Raw genomic sequence first — 14,526 nt, forward strand, 5'->3', positions numbered from 1 at the left:
GTTTGATTGATTGAATTGAAATTTGTATTTTCGGGTTTAATTTCTTGAATTCGGGTTTGCAGTTCTGTTAATTGTTTGATGATTCAGTTAGCATAGACGTTTAGATCGTTGAATTTGGGATCTATTGGCACCGGGTTTGTGTTCGTTGGCTTCGGTTTCGTGCTCGCCGGAGTTTAGACGCCGCCGCCGTGTTCTTCGCGTTTCCGGCCGCGTTTCGTCGAGAGGAGGACGAGGGAAGGAGGAGAAGGTGCTGGGAGCGTCGTTGTGTTGCTGTGCTTCGAAACCGCAGAAGAACGAGCCTGTAATCGAGTGTTTTCGCCTCGCCGGAAACTGTCGTCGTCGCCGGATTCTGGGACGGTGACGGTTGTTCTTCGTGACCCGATAACCCGAGGTCGACCCGGTTTGCAACCCGGAAACGACCCGGGTTTGATCCTTCAGAACCCAAACTCTGTTCTGATTTTGTGTTTTTGAGTAATTAATTATTTATTTATATTTTAGTAATTAAAATCAGTTTTTAATAATTCTAAAAATTAATTAAAAATTAGTTTTAAATTCTGAAAAATAGTATTATTAATTTCTAAATTATTTTATTAAATTATAAATTTGAAATTAATTATTTAATAAATTATTTAATTATTTATCTAATTATTTATTAATTATCTAATTAATTAATAATTGGGTAATTAATTAATAACTAGGTAATTGATTAATAAATAAGAATTAGAAATAATTAAGTGATATGATTAATAATCTAATAATTAGTTAATAATGCGAATAGTAATTCGATAATTAGAATTAGTATTCGAGCGATAGTTATTCGAATAATATTACGGTAATTATTTATAGCGTATAATTAAATATCGGTAACTAATTGATTAGCGAATCGTATGAGTTTCAATAATAATATAATAGTTCGATAATTATGCGAGAATTGCGAGTAGCTCGTAGTTATACGAGTGATTAATCGTTAAGTTGGTTTATAATTCGAGTAATTCGTAGTTATTCGATAAGTAGCGTATCGGTTAATTAAATCGATTGATTATTTGTAAATAATCGATCTGATCGAATAAGTAATAATAATTTGTAATAAATAATAATAATTCCTAATAATTATGGATTATTTATTTTAAAATACAATAATTATTAATTAATTATTTAAAAATATAATTAAGGATTGTTTAATTATAATTAATTATTTATAAATTAATTATTAATTAATTAAATCTTGCTTAATTCATAATAATTCAACCGTTAGTCCGATTTGAGCGAAACGAAGACCCCTAGACTCAGAAAAATGAGACGAATTCAATAAAAATAGTTGTAAGTTATAATTTCTTCCGAAAAAGAGTGGTTTGGTGATAATTGATAGTTCGTAGGTCCTAATAGGGGTATAATTGAGTCGAATAAATCCCGAAAAATTATTATAAAATCAGATAAGGCTAGTTAATGCAGGTATGAGTCTAGAATCGATTCTAAAAATAATTATAAGTCTAAAAATTGATTATGTGCTTTATGTGCTACGTGCTTTACGTGATTATGTGAATATATGTGCTGTATAAATGTATGTGTATATATGCGAGTCAGATAGAAACGTATGGGTAGACTGATAAGGTTGCGTGATATCAATTCAAGATACACGAATATAGTAAGTTATCTAAATGACTATCTTTCCATGATTGGTTCAGTGTTAGCAAGGCAGAGCAAGCTAGGATCAGAAGACGGTGAGTTGAACCAGGTTAAGTACGCGCAAGGCAAGTTTTTCCCCTATTCTAAATTCAGAATAGTGATTTATATTTCCTTTTATCGTATCAGTTACCTTTGATAATCATTGTTCATATACACTGTTACCCATTTATTATTGCTTGTTTCAATTTCATTTCGATTCTTGATTTCACCCAATTTATTGAATTCCCTGTTCATATTTCAATCCTTTTTACCCTTGTTACATATACTCTGGTATATCCTGGTATTGAGATATATCAAAAGCATTCCGATTGTTCCGGATGCTAAGCCTTGGACTGGATGGTTACTATACGGGCTGGGTTTTACCCAGACCATTATTTAATAAGCCATAGTTGCCTGAGTACTCTTTATGTTGGTTGGGTCTATGCAGTTGGGTATAGATCCGCACTATATTCTGACTGATCAGCAGGTTATAGTGCATATATTGGTTCTTGTTTCCAGTCTTGTTCATTTGGTACTCGCCAGCATTGGCAAATTACTATCCTATACAGATTCAGATGGTTGTTCCAACCAGCAGCTTATTGGTTCACCTGTTTCTCTCTTATACTATATATATTGTTGCAGGCTTGTTGAGCAATTTTGGCTCATCCCCTTTTATTGTTATTCCTATTATTTTACAGTTAAGGTAGAGAATGAAACCCATCAGGACCCGCATAGTCAAGAAGCGAGTCAAGCAGCGGGACCCTCTTATACCAAGAGTGTTCCTTCCCCCTCCCGAAGAGAGCTTTGAATTGCCAGATCAGGTGTAGCAGGATAAGTAGTAATGTTGGGTTGAATAAAAGTCTTGTGTAGTTTGAATAAAAGTTGTGTGGTGAGATTGTAGGTAGAATAAAGTTTTGTAACAAAGAGGGTTCTTGAGACAGGTTTTATTTATTTGGGTTTGTAATAAAATGTAGTATGTGGTTCTTGTTTTCAACTCAGACCTTAAAAGATCCTATGTAGTGATAGTTCGGGGTAATTATTATATATATATTCCGCTTGTGCAGGTTTAGTTGGTACTTGTTGTTAATAATGCCCCAAATCTATACCCCGGATTTGGAGGGTGTTATAGTTGGCATCAGAGCTTAGGTTTGACCCTTGAAAACAAGAACGTTAGGGTTAAGATAAGATAGGAAAATGAGATAGGATAAAAGTAAGAGTGTTAGGATTGTCTGTTTATGTGATTAGAAGTTATGAGTTTTAGGATTGTGATTTGATTATTTTTGTGTTATTATTTTTATGTATATTAGATGGCTTCTTTATCATCATCTACGGAGCGGACCGAGACAGATCCAGTGGTTGCACCGGTATTAGCTCTAGTGTCAGAGCAGATCTTACCCCTATTGCCATCACCTCCACCATTGCCACCTGGACCAGCACCAGAGATACCACCTCCCCCAGAGGTACCAGGTTTTGCAGATTATTTTCCATATTTTGAGCCAGAGATACCAGATTTTCCACCATTAGAGTTTTTGATGTTCGATATTCCTGACATGGTTGATCTTCTGCAGTGGGAGGATTTAGAGCCTCAGATTCTTATGCCACCAGTTGAGATTCCAGAGATGCCACAGATGGAGCCAGAGGCAGAGCCGCCAGTGTATGCACCTATGGAGCAGCCTATCTTATTCCCTGCCCCATTAGCCATTTATGCCCCTGTTCCTGGAGTTTATCGGTTTCCTCAGCCAGAGTTTATGGATGAGATAGTGGTAGATGGGCAGTTACCTTCTCGAGGTTCTAGCACGGATCTTCGTGAGCATCATACAGTGACTTATCAGCGCTTTCAGGCGGAGAGAGAGGAGAGGATTCGATGGCAGAACCAGTGCAGAGAGATCCTTGGATTGTATGAGACGCAGATAGATGGTCTTGTCAGAGCATTACGATCAGATTATATACTGAGAGAGAGGCTACATCAGATTCACCGGATTAGTTCTCAGCAGCTTATGGATTTGAGACTGCAGGATCTTAGCGCGGAGACAGCATATCGTAGAGCATTGGGACTTACCGAGGCAGTGCTAGAGGCATTGCAGGAGGAGTTGAGCCACGTGCCACCAGGATTTTGAGACTAGCAGATCGAGGAGTGTTGTATTATGTACATTTTGTATATAGAGGCAGCATGGTATTGTATGACTAGTTTGTATGAGTGTAGCTACTGACCTTGACTGATAGTAGTAGCAGTACGACTGTTATATCATAGGTTTTTGTACGAAGCACTGACACCTGCAGCTGGTGTTCTACCTATATATATATGAGATGGTCTTTTGCACGTTTTCTTTATTTTATTTCCAGTCGTTTAAGCATTTACATTTATTTCAGTACCATTGCATATTTACAAATGTTGTTTTATTTACGATCATGTTGTACCCTTATGTTTTCAAAAAGATTTTAAAGTATTAAAAAAATATATATTTTTTTATTTACACATTATACTGTTTTATTTATTTAGCTATTTAATAAGCTGTTTTATTTTTCCAAATCAACTGTTTTAATACATGTTTAATATACTGTTATTAAAGAAGACCCATTGTTTATTTACCAGAAAGATGGCACCTAGAAGAAAAGCACAACCCGACTCATCAAATGGAAACACCGAGGGCCAAAACAATAATAACCAGATGGATCAGATGTTTAATCTCATGCAATAGCAGATGTTGATGATGCAACAACAAATGCAGCAGCAACAGCAGCAGTTCCAGCAACAGATGTTACAGCAAGCCGCTCATCCAGGACATCAAGTACCACCAGCAGCACCTACGGTCACTTTCAAGCAATTTCAGTCGGTAAAGCCTCCGGAATTTATGGGTTCCACGGATCCTACAAAGGCGAGAGCTTGGCTGAAAGAGATAGAAAAGGCTTTTTCATTGGTGAAGGTTGAGGAAGAACAGAAGACGGATTTTGCTAGCTACTTTCTGAAAGGCGAAGCCAATTACTGGTGGGAATCGAAGAAAGCTTTGGAAGGAGAAGGTGTGGTGACCTGGGATAGATTCACTGATCTTTTCTTGGAGAAATATTTTCCTCATTTTATGAAGAACCAGATGGAGATCAAGTTCCTGGAGCTGAAGCAAGACAACTTATCAGTGGCGGATTACGAGACCAAGTTCACTGAATTGGCTAGATTTGTTCCAGAGCAAGTGGATACGGATGAGAAGCGGGCCAAGAGATTCCAGCAAGGACTGAAACCATGGATTCGTAGCAGAGTAGCTGTGTTTGAACTGACAACTTATACGGCTTTTGTTCAGAAGGCTATGATTATTGAAGGTGAAAGTGAAGCAGCTCAGAAAGAGAAAGGACCAGGAAATTTTCAGAATCGTTTCAACAATAGGCCGGGATTTCAAGCTCGTGGAAAAGTAAACTTTAGGAGACCAGAACAAAACAACTAGAGGATGGGTAATCGACTTCCTGCCCCAACGCAGCAAAGGCTTATTCGACCGCCTATACCTGATTGCAGAACGTGTGGTAAAAAGCATATGAGAATTTGCAACAAGACAAATGTCACGTGTTTTAAGTGCAAGCAAAGGGGACACTATTCTGGAGAATATCCGACGGGAAAAGCAGAATTTACTTGTTTCCAATGTGGGAGAAAAGGACATATCGCCAGAGACTGCAGAGGAGTTGCAATGGCCGCTAGTATTCCAAGAGTTTTAGCATTACCTCCACCTCCACTACCACAACAAAATCAGCCCAGAGCAAGGACTTTCAATATGTCAATGAAGGAAGCGGTACAGAGTCCGAATGTGGTTGCAGGTACACTCCCTGTAAATTCCGTAAATGCTCTAGTATTGATTGATTCAGGAGCTACTAGATCTTTTATTTCTGAAGATTTTATCTCTAAGATAGATTGTGAGATTCAGTGGTTAGATGAAGTGTTAGTCATAAAATTAGCGAATGATGATCAGGTTGCAGTAGATCGAGTATGCCCGAGTTGTGATATTGAGATAGGGAGATGTCATTTTTCAGTTGATTTGATACCTTTTAGGCTAGGGGAGTTTGATGTTATTTTAGGAATGGATTGGCTATCTAGTAATAATGCTCAGATTGATTGTGCAAATAAGAAAGTGAAATTGCAAACTGAAGAAAATAAAACGGTAATATTTGAAGGTGAGAAGCAAAAGCAGAAATTCTTATCAATAATGCAGACGAGAAGATTGCTACGCCGAGGATGTCAAGCTTATTTAGCCTATGTACGGGATACTAACAATGGTAATCTGAAGATTGAAGATATTCCTGTAGTTTGTGAGTTTCTTGATGTTTTTCCAGACGAACTACCAGGACTTCCACCAGATCGAGAAATCGAGTTCACTATTGACTTGACGCCAGGGACTGAACCAATCTCGAAAGCTCCATATCGAATGGCACCTATTGAAATGAGGGAATTAGAAAAGCAGTTGCAAGAACTTCTCGACAAAGGAATCATAAGGCCAAGTGTATCCCTATGGGGCGCACCAGTATTGTTCGTGAAAAAGAAGGATGGTAGTATGCGACTGTGTATTGATTATCGTGAGCTGAACAAGTTAACTATCAAGAATAAATATCCTTTACCTCGCATCGATGATTTATTTGATCAACTAAAAGGAGCAGCATGGTTTTCGAAAATCGACTTACGATCAGGCTATCATCAGTTAAAGATCAAGGCCGAAGATATTCCAAAGACAGCGTTCAGAACGAGGTACGGACACTATGAATTTCTTGTGATGGCTTTTGGATTGACGAATGCACCTGCAGCGTTTATGGATTTGATGAATCAAGTATTCCAGAAGTATCTGGATAAGTTTATCATTGTATTTATTGATGACATCTTGATCTATTCAAAGGCGGAAGAAGAACATGCAGCGCATTTAAGAACGACATTGGAGATATTACGAAAGGAGCAGCTTTATGCAAAATTTTCAAAATGCGAATTTTGGTTGAAAGAAGTACAGTTTTTAGGGCATATCATCAGTAGAGAAGGCATTCAAGTTGATCCAGCAAAGATTGAAGCTGTGTTGAATTGGGAAAGACCAAAGACGCCGACAAAAGTTCGAAGTTTCTTAGGATTGGCAGGATATTATCGAAGATTTGTCAAAGATTTTGCGAAGATAGCAACACCGCTGACCAAGTTAACTCGAAAAAGTGAAAAGTTTGAATGGAATAGTAAGTGTGAAGAAAGTTTTCAAGAGTTGAAGAATCGGTTGGTGACCGCAGCAGTATTAGTACTGCCAGACGAGCAAGGAAATTTCGTCATATACAGTGACGCTTCGTATCGCGGGCTAGGATGTGTGTTGATGCAACATGGTAACGTCATTGCATATGCTTCGAGACAACTTAAACCTCATGAGCAGAAATATCCTACGCATGATCTGGAATTGGCAGCAATTGTATTTATATTGAAGCTTTGGAGACATTATTTGTACGGTGAAAAATGCGAAATCTACACGGATCATAAAAGTCTGAAGTATATCTTCACGCAAAAGGAACTGAACATGCGACAACGTCGATGGCTGGAATTGATTAAAGATTATGATGTTACAATCAGTTATCATCCAGGAAAAGCAAATGTTGTAGCGGATGCGTTGAGTAGAAAAGAAAGATTGAATCGGTTACCTTCATGCGAAGAATTGGTTATGGAATTCGACAGATTGGAAATCGAGATTCGTATTCCCCATGAATCTGCAGGAACTATCTACGCTATGACTTTCCAACCAGGGTTGCTAGAAAAGATTCGCCATTGTCAGGATGAAGTGATGAGTCAAGACGACGACTTAACGGGAGAAGAGATTACAACTCAGAAAGATAATGAAGGAATTTTACGTTTTGCGTCAAGAATCTGGATCCCTAATGTGGCAGAATTAAAAGAAGAAATTATGCGAGATGCGCACAATTTGAAGTATTCCATTCATCCAGGAAGCACAAAAATGTATCACGATTTAAAGGAAAACTTTTGGTGGCCGAATATGAAGAAGGAGATAGCAGAATGGGTGAGTAAATGCTACACATGCCAGCGAGTTAAAGCAGAACATCAACGTCCGAGTGAGTTATTGCAACCATTAGACATTCCAGAATGGAAATGGGAACATCTGGCGATGGATTTCGTAGTGAGACTTCCAAGGACGAAAGCAGATCACAATGCAATTTGGGTTATTATTGATCGATTGACGAAATCAGCACATTTTCTTCCGATTAATGAAAGATTTTCACTGGACAAGTTAGTACACTTATATCTTAAAGAAATTGTGATGCGTCATGGAGTACCAGTATCGATTGTATCGGATCGAGATCCTCGTTTCAATTCAAGATTTTGGAGACAATTTCAAGAATGTCTAGGAACGAAGTTGAACATGAGTACAGCCTATCATCCGCAAACCGATGGTCAAAGCGAAAGGACAATCCAAACGATTGAAGACATGCTACGAGTTTGTGCAATCGATTTTGAAGGCAGTTGGGATGAACATTTACCCCTAGTGGAATTTTCTTATAATAATAGCTATCACGCCAGTATTGGAATGCCACCGTATGAAGCACTATATGGGAGAAAATGCAGATCACCCGTGCATTGGGATGAAGTTGGAGAACACAAGATTTTGGGTCCAGAATTAATTCGGCAGACAAAAGAAAAGATTGAACTTATTCGAAAACGAATCGAGGCAGCGCAAAATAGGCAAAGCAAATATGCAGACCAAGCAAGGAAGGATATGGACTATCAGGAAGGAGAACACGTATTGCTTAAAATATCGCCATGGAAAGGGTTGACCAGATTCGGCAATAAAGGGAAATTGAAGCCACGATATGTTGGACCATTTGAAATTTTGAAAAAAATTGGGAAGGTTGCGTACGAGTTAGCTTTACCACCCCATATGCAGCACATTCACAACGTATTTCATGTATCCATGCTTAAGAAGTACAATCCTGATACAAGGCATGTAATAGAGTATGAACCAGTAGAACTTCAGGCAGATTTGTCGTATGTAGAGCAGCCGATAAGGATCCTAGATCGGCAAGAGAGGGTATTAAGAAATAAGTTTGTGTCATTAGTGAGAGTCTTGTGGAGAAACCCAGTGGATGAAGAATCAACCTGGGAGCTTGAGAGTGAAATGTTAGAAAAGTATCCTCAGTTATTTGCATAGTGTGATTCTGAGGACAGAATCCTGTTAAGGGGGGGAGAATGTAACGACCGAGAAATTACATTTGTATTATATTATAATAATGATAAATTATGTGTATTATTATGTGATTAAATGTGTTAAGTCATTAAACCCTAACTGCTATGTGTTATGTGTTGGCTGTTTTGATCCAAACGTGTTTTGGATATTTATTGAGTATTTTATCGTCAGTTATATATTTTATATCAAAACCCATACAGCTTAAAACTATGTTTTAAAAGCCCGTATTTCAAACAAAATCATTGGCCCTATTTTCTTTAAAATGCCCTATACCATATCGCTATTCTGAACCCTTAGACGTTTTACAAATTGACCTTTTTCGCGAAAAACGACTTTTCCGGACCTCTTCGGGTACCAAAAACCCCACGAAAATTTCATTTTTATTTTTATATGATCATGAAATTATCATATATCATTTTTCTTTGTATTTTTGTAATATTCACAATTTTTGGGAATTTTTAGCATTTATTTTGTATTTATTAGATATTTAAAAATTCAATATTAATACCCAAAAATTATAAAAATTGGGGCCAAATATTTTTATTAGGAGTGTAATTAGACCCTTAATTTTACTTAGGGGTATTATTTTCATAAATATAAAAATCTGATTTACTATTAATTAAATCAGTTAATTATAATTAAAAATCAGAAAAATAAAAAGAAAATTAGAAAGGGAATTAGGGTTAGGGTTTGTGAAGATCAGAGCAGGAGGATCAAAGTCGAATTTCATCGTGATTCCGGAGTCCAAATCGTTAGTGTAAGTACTCGTTTTGAAGCTTATGATCTGTAGTTTTCGATTATGTAATTGTTTTTGATGTTTGATTGATTGAATTGAAATTTGTATTTTCGGGTTTAATTTCTTGAATTCGGGTTTGCAGTTCTGTTAATTGTTTGATGATTCTGTTAGCATAGACGTTTAGATCGTTGAATTTGGGATCGATTGGCACCGGGTTTGTGTTCGTTGGCTTCGGTTTCGTGCTCGCCGGAGTTTAGACGCCGCCACCGTGTTCTTCGCGTTTCCGGCCGCGTTTCGTCGAAAGGAGGACGAGGGAAAGAGGAGAAGGTGCTGGGAGCGTCGTTGTGTTGCTATGCTTCGAAACCGCAGAAGAACGAGCCTGTAATCGAGTGTTTTCGCCTCGCCGGAAACCGTCGCCGTCGCCGGATTCTGGGACGGTGACGGCAGTTCTTCGTGACCCGATAACCCGAGGTCGACCCGGTTTGCAACCCGGAAATGACCCGGGTTTGATCCTTCAGAACCCAAACTCTGTTCTGATTTTGTGTTTTTGAGTAATTAATTATTTATTTATATTTTAGTAATTAAAATCAGTTTTTAATAATTCTAAAAATTAATTAAAAATTAGTTTTAAATTCTGAAAAATAGTATTATTAATTTCTAAATTATATTATTAAATTATAAATTCGAAATTAATTATTTAATTATTTATTTAATTATTTATCTAATTATTTATTAATTATCTAATTAATTAATAATTGGGTAATTAATTAATAATTAGGTAATTAATTAATAAATAAGAATTAGAAATAATTAAGTGATATGATTAATAATCTAATAATTAGTTAATAATGCGAATAGTAATTCAATAATTAGAATTAGTATTCGAGCGATAGTTATTTGAATAATATTGCGGTAATTATTTATAATGTATAATTAAATATCGGTAACTAATTGATTAGCGAATCGTATGAGTTTCAATAATAATATAATAGTTCGATAATTATGCGAGAATTGCGAGTAGATCGTAGTTATACGGGTGATTAATCGTTAAGTTGGTTTATAATTCGAGTAATTCGTAGTTATTCGATAAGTAGCGTATCGGTTAATTAAATCGATTGATTATTTGTAAATAATTGATCTGATCGAATAAGTAATAATAATTTGTAATAAATAATAAAAATTCCTAATAATTAGGGATTAATTATTTTAAAATACAATAATTATTAATTAATTATTTAAAAATATAATTAAGGATTGTATAATTATAATTAATTATTTATAAATTAATTATTAATTAATTAAATCTTACTTAATTCATAATAATTCAACCGTTAGTCCGATTTGAGCGAAACGAAGACCCCTAGACTTAGAAAAATGAGACGAATTCAATAAAAATAGTTGTAAGTTATAATTTCTTCCGAAAAAGAGTGGTTTGGTGATAATTGATAGTTCGTTGGTCCTAATAGGGGTATAATTGAGTCGAATAAATCCCGAAAAATTATAATAAAATCAGATAAGGCTAGTTAATGTAGGTATGAGTCTAGAATTGATTCTAAAAATAATTATAAGTCTAAAAATTGATTATGTGCTTTATGTGCTACGTGCTTTACGTGATTATGTGAATATATGTGATGTATAAATGTATGTGTATATATGGGAGTCAGATAGAAACGTAAGGGTAGACTGATAAGGTTGCGTGATATCAATTCAAGATTCACGTATATAGTAAGTTATCTAAATGACTATCTTTCCATGATTGGTTCAGTGTTAGCAAGGCAGAGCAAGCTAGGATCAGAAGACGGTGAGTTGAACCAGGTTAAGTACGCGCAAGGCAAGTTTTTCCCCTATTCTAAATTCAGAATAGTGATTTATATTTCCTTTTATCGTATCAGTTACCTTTGATAATCATTGTTCATATACACTGTTACCCATTTATTATTGCTTGTTTCAATTTCATTTCGATTCTTGATTTCAACCAATTTATTGAATTCCCTGTTCATATTTCAATCCTTTTTACCCTTGTTACATATACTCTGGTATATCCTGGTGTTGGGATATATCAAAAGCATTCCGATTATTCCGGATGCTAAGCCTTGGACTGGATGGTTACTATACGGGCTGGGTTTTACAAAGACCATTATTTAATAGGCCATAGTTGCCTGAGTACTCTTTATGTTGGTTGGGTCTATGCAGTTGGGTATAGATCCGCACTATATTCTGACTGATCAGCAGGTTATAGTGCATTGTTAGTTCTTGTTTCCAGTCTTGTTCATTTGGTACTCGCCAGCATTAGCAAATTACTATCCTATACAGATTCAGATGGTTGTTCCAACCAGCAGCTTATTGGTTCACCTGTTTCTCTCTTATACTATATATTTTGTTGCAAGCTTGTTGAGCAATTTTGGCTCATCCCCTTTTATTGTTATTCCTATTATTTTACAGTTAAGGTAGAGAATAAAACCCATCAGGACCCGCATAGTCAAGAAGCGAGTCAAGCAGCGGGACCCTCTTATACCAAGAGTGTTCCTTCCCATTCCCGAAGAGAGCTTTGAATTGCCAGATCAGGTGTAGCAGGATAAGTAGTAATATTGGGTTGAATAAAAGTCTTGTGTAGTTTGAATAAAAGTTGTGTGGTGAGATTGTAGATAGAATAAAGTTTTGTAACAAAGAGAGTTCTTGAGACAGGTTTTATTTATTTGGGTTTGTAATAAAGTGTAGTATGTGGTTTTTGTTTTCAACTCAGACCTTAAAAGATCCTGAGTAGTGATAGTTCGGGGTAATTATTATATTTATATTCCGCTTGTGCAGGTTTAGTTGGTAATTGTTGTTAATAATGCCCCAAATCTATACCCCGGATTTGGAGGGTGTTATAGGTGACAACCAACATTTATTCGCTCACTCACTCAAAATAAATAAAATGGTTTAAAATTATTTTTAAGATTTTGTCCGGAAGTTTTCTTTGATATTAATGTTTGAAACTTAAATTATATACTTGCTGGGCATTTTTGGCTCACTCTTGCTTTGCCAATTCTTATTTCTGCCAGAAACAGATAAGGGTAAAAGTGAATAGCTTTGATAGACAACAGGAGTTAGAGAAATTTCTGTTGCGAGATGTTGAAGATGTTAGAGGAATGTGAGAAGAGCATTAGTTCAAAGGTATTTATAATTGTATTCTAGTTAGTGTAAGTTGTAGAAGATTAAATTCGTGTTTCATACCATAACCTGTAAACGATCCGGATAAAAGGGGTTAATTGAATATTCTTTTATTTTATGTAAAGATTGTTTCGTGACGCCAAATCTTGACCCCGGATTTGGGTTGTTACATCCGTCAAAAGGCTAAGATTAACATCCGTTGAGCCATCAATAGGAGTTGAAAGCCAATACGGATCACGATCAGAAAGAACCCAAACTTCAAGCCAAAGATTCACAAACTCAGGGGGAGTTTCTTCTAATAAAAACTCAGTCACATATCAAGACAACTATGAGGCCTTTTCATCTAGAGCTAATCTACCACAACAGAGAAAATGGACTAGAGATCACCCATTTGAGCTAATTATTGGTGATGCATCTTTAAGAGTGCAAACAAGGAATCGACTCAAAAAGAATGTCTTTACAACAGCTTTCTATCACAGGAAGAGCCTAAAAGGTAGAAGAAGCTCTGTTGGATCCTAATTGGGTTTTAGTAGTGCAGGATGAGCTAAACCAATTTGAAAGAAATGAAGTTTGGAAGCTGGTACCCAAACCTAAAGGAAAGAATCCTATTGACAGCAAGTGGGTATTCAAAAACAAGATGGATGAAAATGGCAGAGTAGTCAAGAACAAAGCTAGATTGGTTGCTAAGGGCTACTGTCAATAAGAAGGAATAGATTTTGATGAGACATTTGCTACTGTTGCAAGACTTGAAGCCATCAGCATTTTTCTAGCCTATGCAGCCCATGCCAATTTCAAAGTCTATCAAATGGATGCTAAAAGTGCCTTTCTGAATCGAGATTTGGATGAGGAAGTCTATGTCAGTCAACCTCCTTGTTTTGAGGATCCCAATTTTCCAAAATATGTCTACTATCTTTTGAAAGGACTTTATGGACTGAAGCAAGCACCTAGAGTCTGGTATGACACTTTGTCAAAGTTTCTCTTAGAAAATTATTTCACAAGAGGTACTGTTGATAAAACTTTATTCTATATAAATATTAATGGCTCTAGTATAGTTGTTCAAATTTATGTAGATAATATTATATTTGTCTCTACAAATGAAAAAGTTTGCAAAAAGTTTGCCAAATTGATGCAAAGTAAATATGAAATGAGCATGATGGGAGAACTAACTTACTTTCTTGGTTTACAAGTTAAGCAAGTTAGTGATGGAATATTCATTAGTCAAACCAAATATATTTATGATCTTTTAAAGAAGTTTGACTTAATGGATTGCACATCTGCAAAAACTCCCATGACCACTGTAACTAAACTAGAAGTAAACACTATTGAAAAGTCTGTGGATATTTCAAACTATAGAGGCATGGTTGGCTCACTTTTATATTTAACAGCCAGTAGACCAGTTATAATGTTTGCTACTTATCTCTGTGCTAGATTTCTAGCTGATCCTAGAGAATCTCATTTAGTAGCTATTAAGAGAATTTTCAGATATCTTAAAGGAACACCAAAACTTGGCATTTGGTATCCTAGAGATTCTGGTTTTAATCTAACTGGTTATTCAGATGCATATTATGCAGGTTGTAAAATTGATAGAAAAAGTACTGCAGGAACCTGTCAATTTCTAGGAAATAAGCTAGTATCTTGGTTCAGTGAAAAGCAAAATTCGGTCTCTACTTCTACAGCTGAGGTTGAATATATTGCTGCTAGTAGCTGTTGTGCAAAGATTTTATGGATGAAAAATCAACTGTTGGACTATGGTCTACAGGTGAATAAGATTCCTATTTTCTA

Source organism: Apium graveolens, chromosome 3 (genome assembly GCF_009905375.1).
Source record: "Apium graveolens cultivar Ventura chromosome 3, ASM990537v1, whole genome shotgun sequence".
In the NCBI taxonomy this organism is placed as follows: domain Eukaryota; kingdom Viridiplantae; phylum Streptophyta; class Magnoliopsida; order Apiales; family Apiaceae; genus Apium; species Apium graveolens.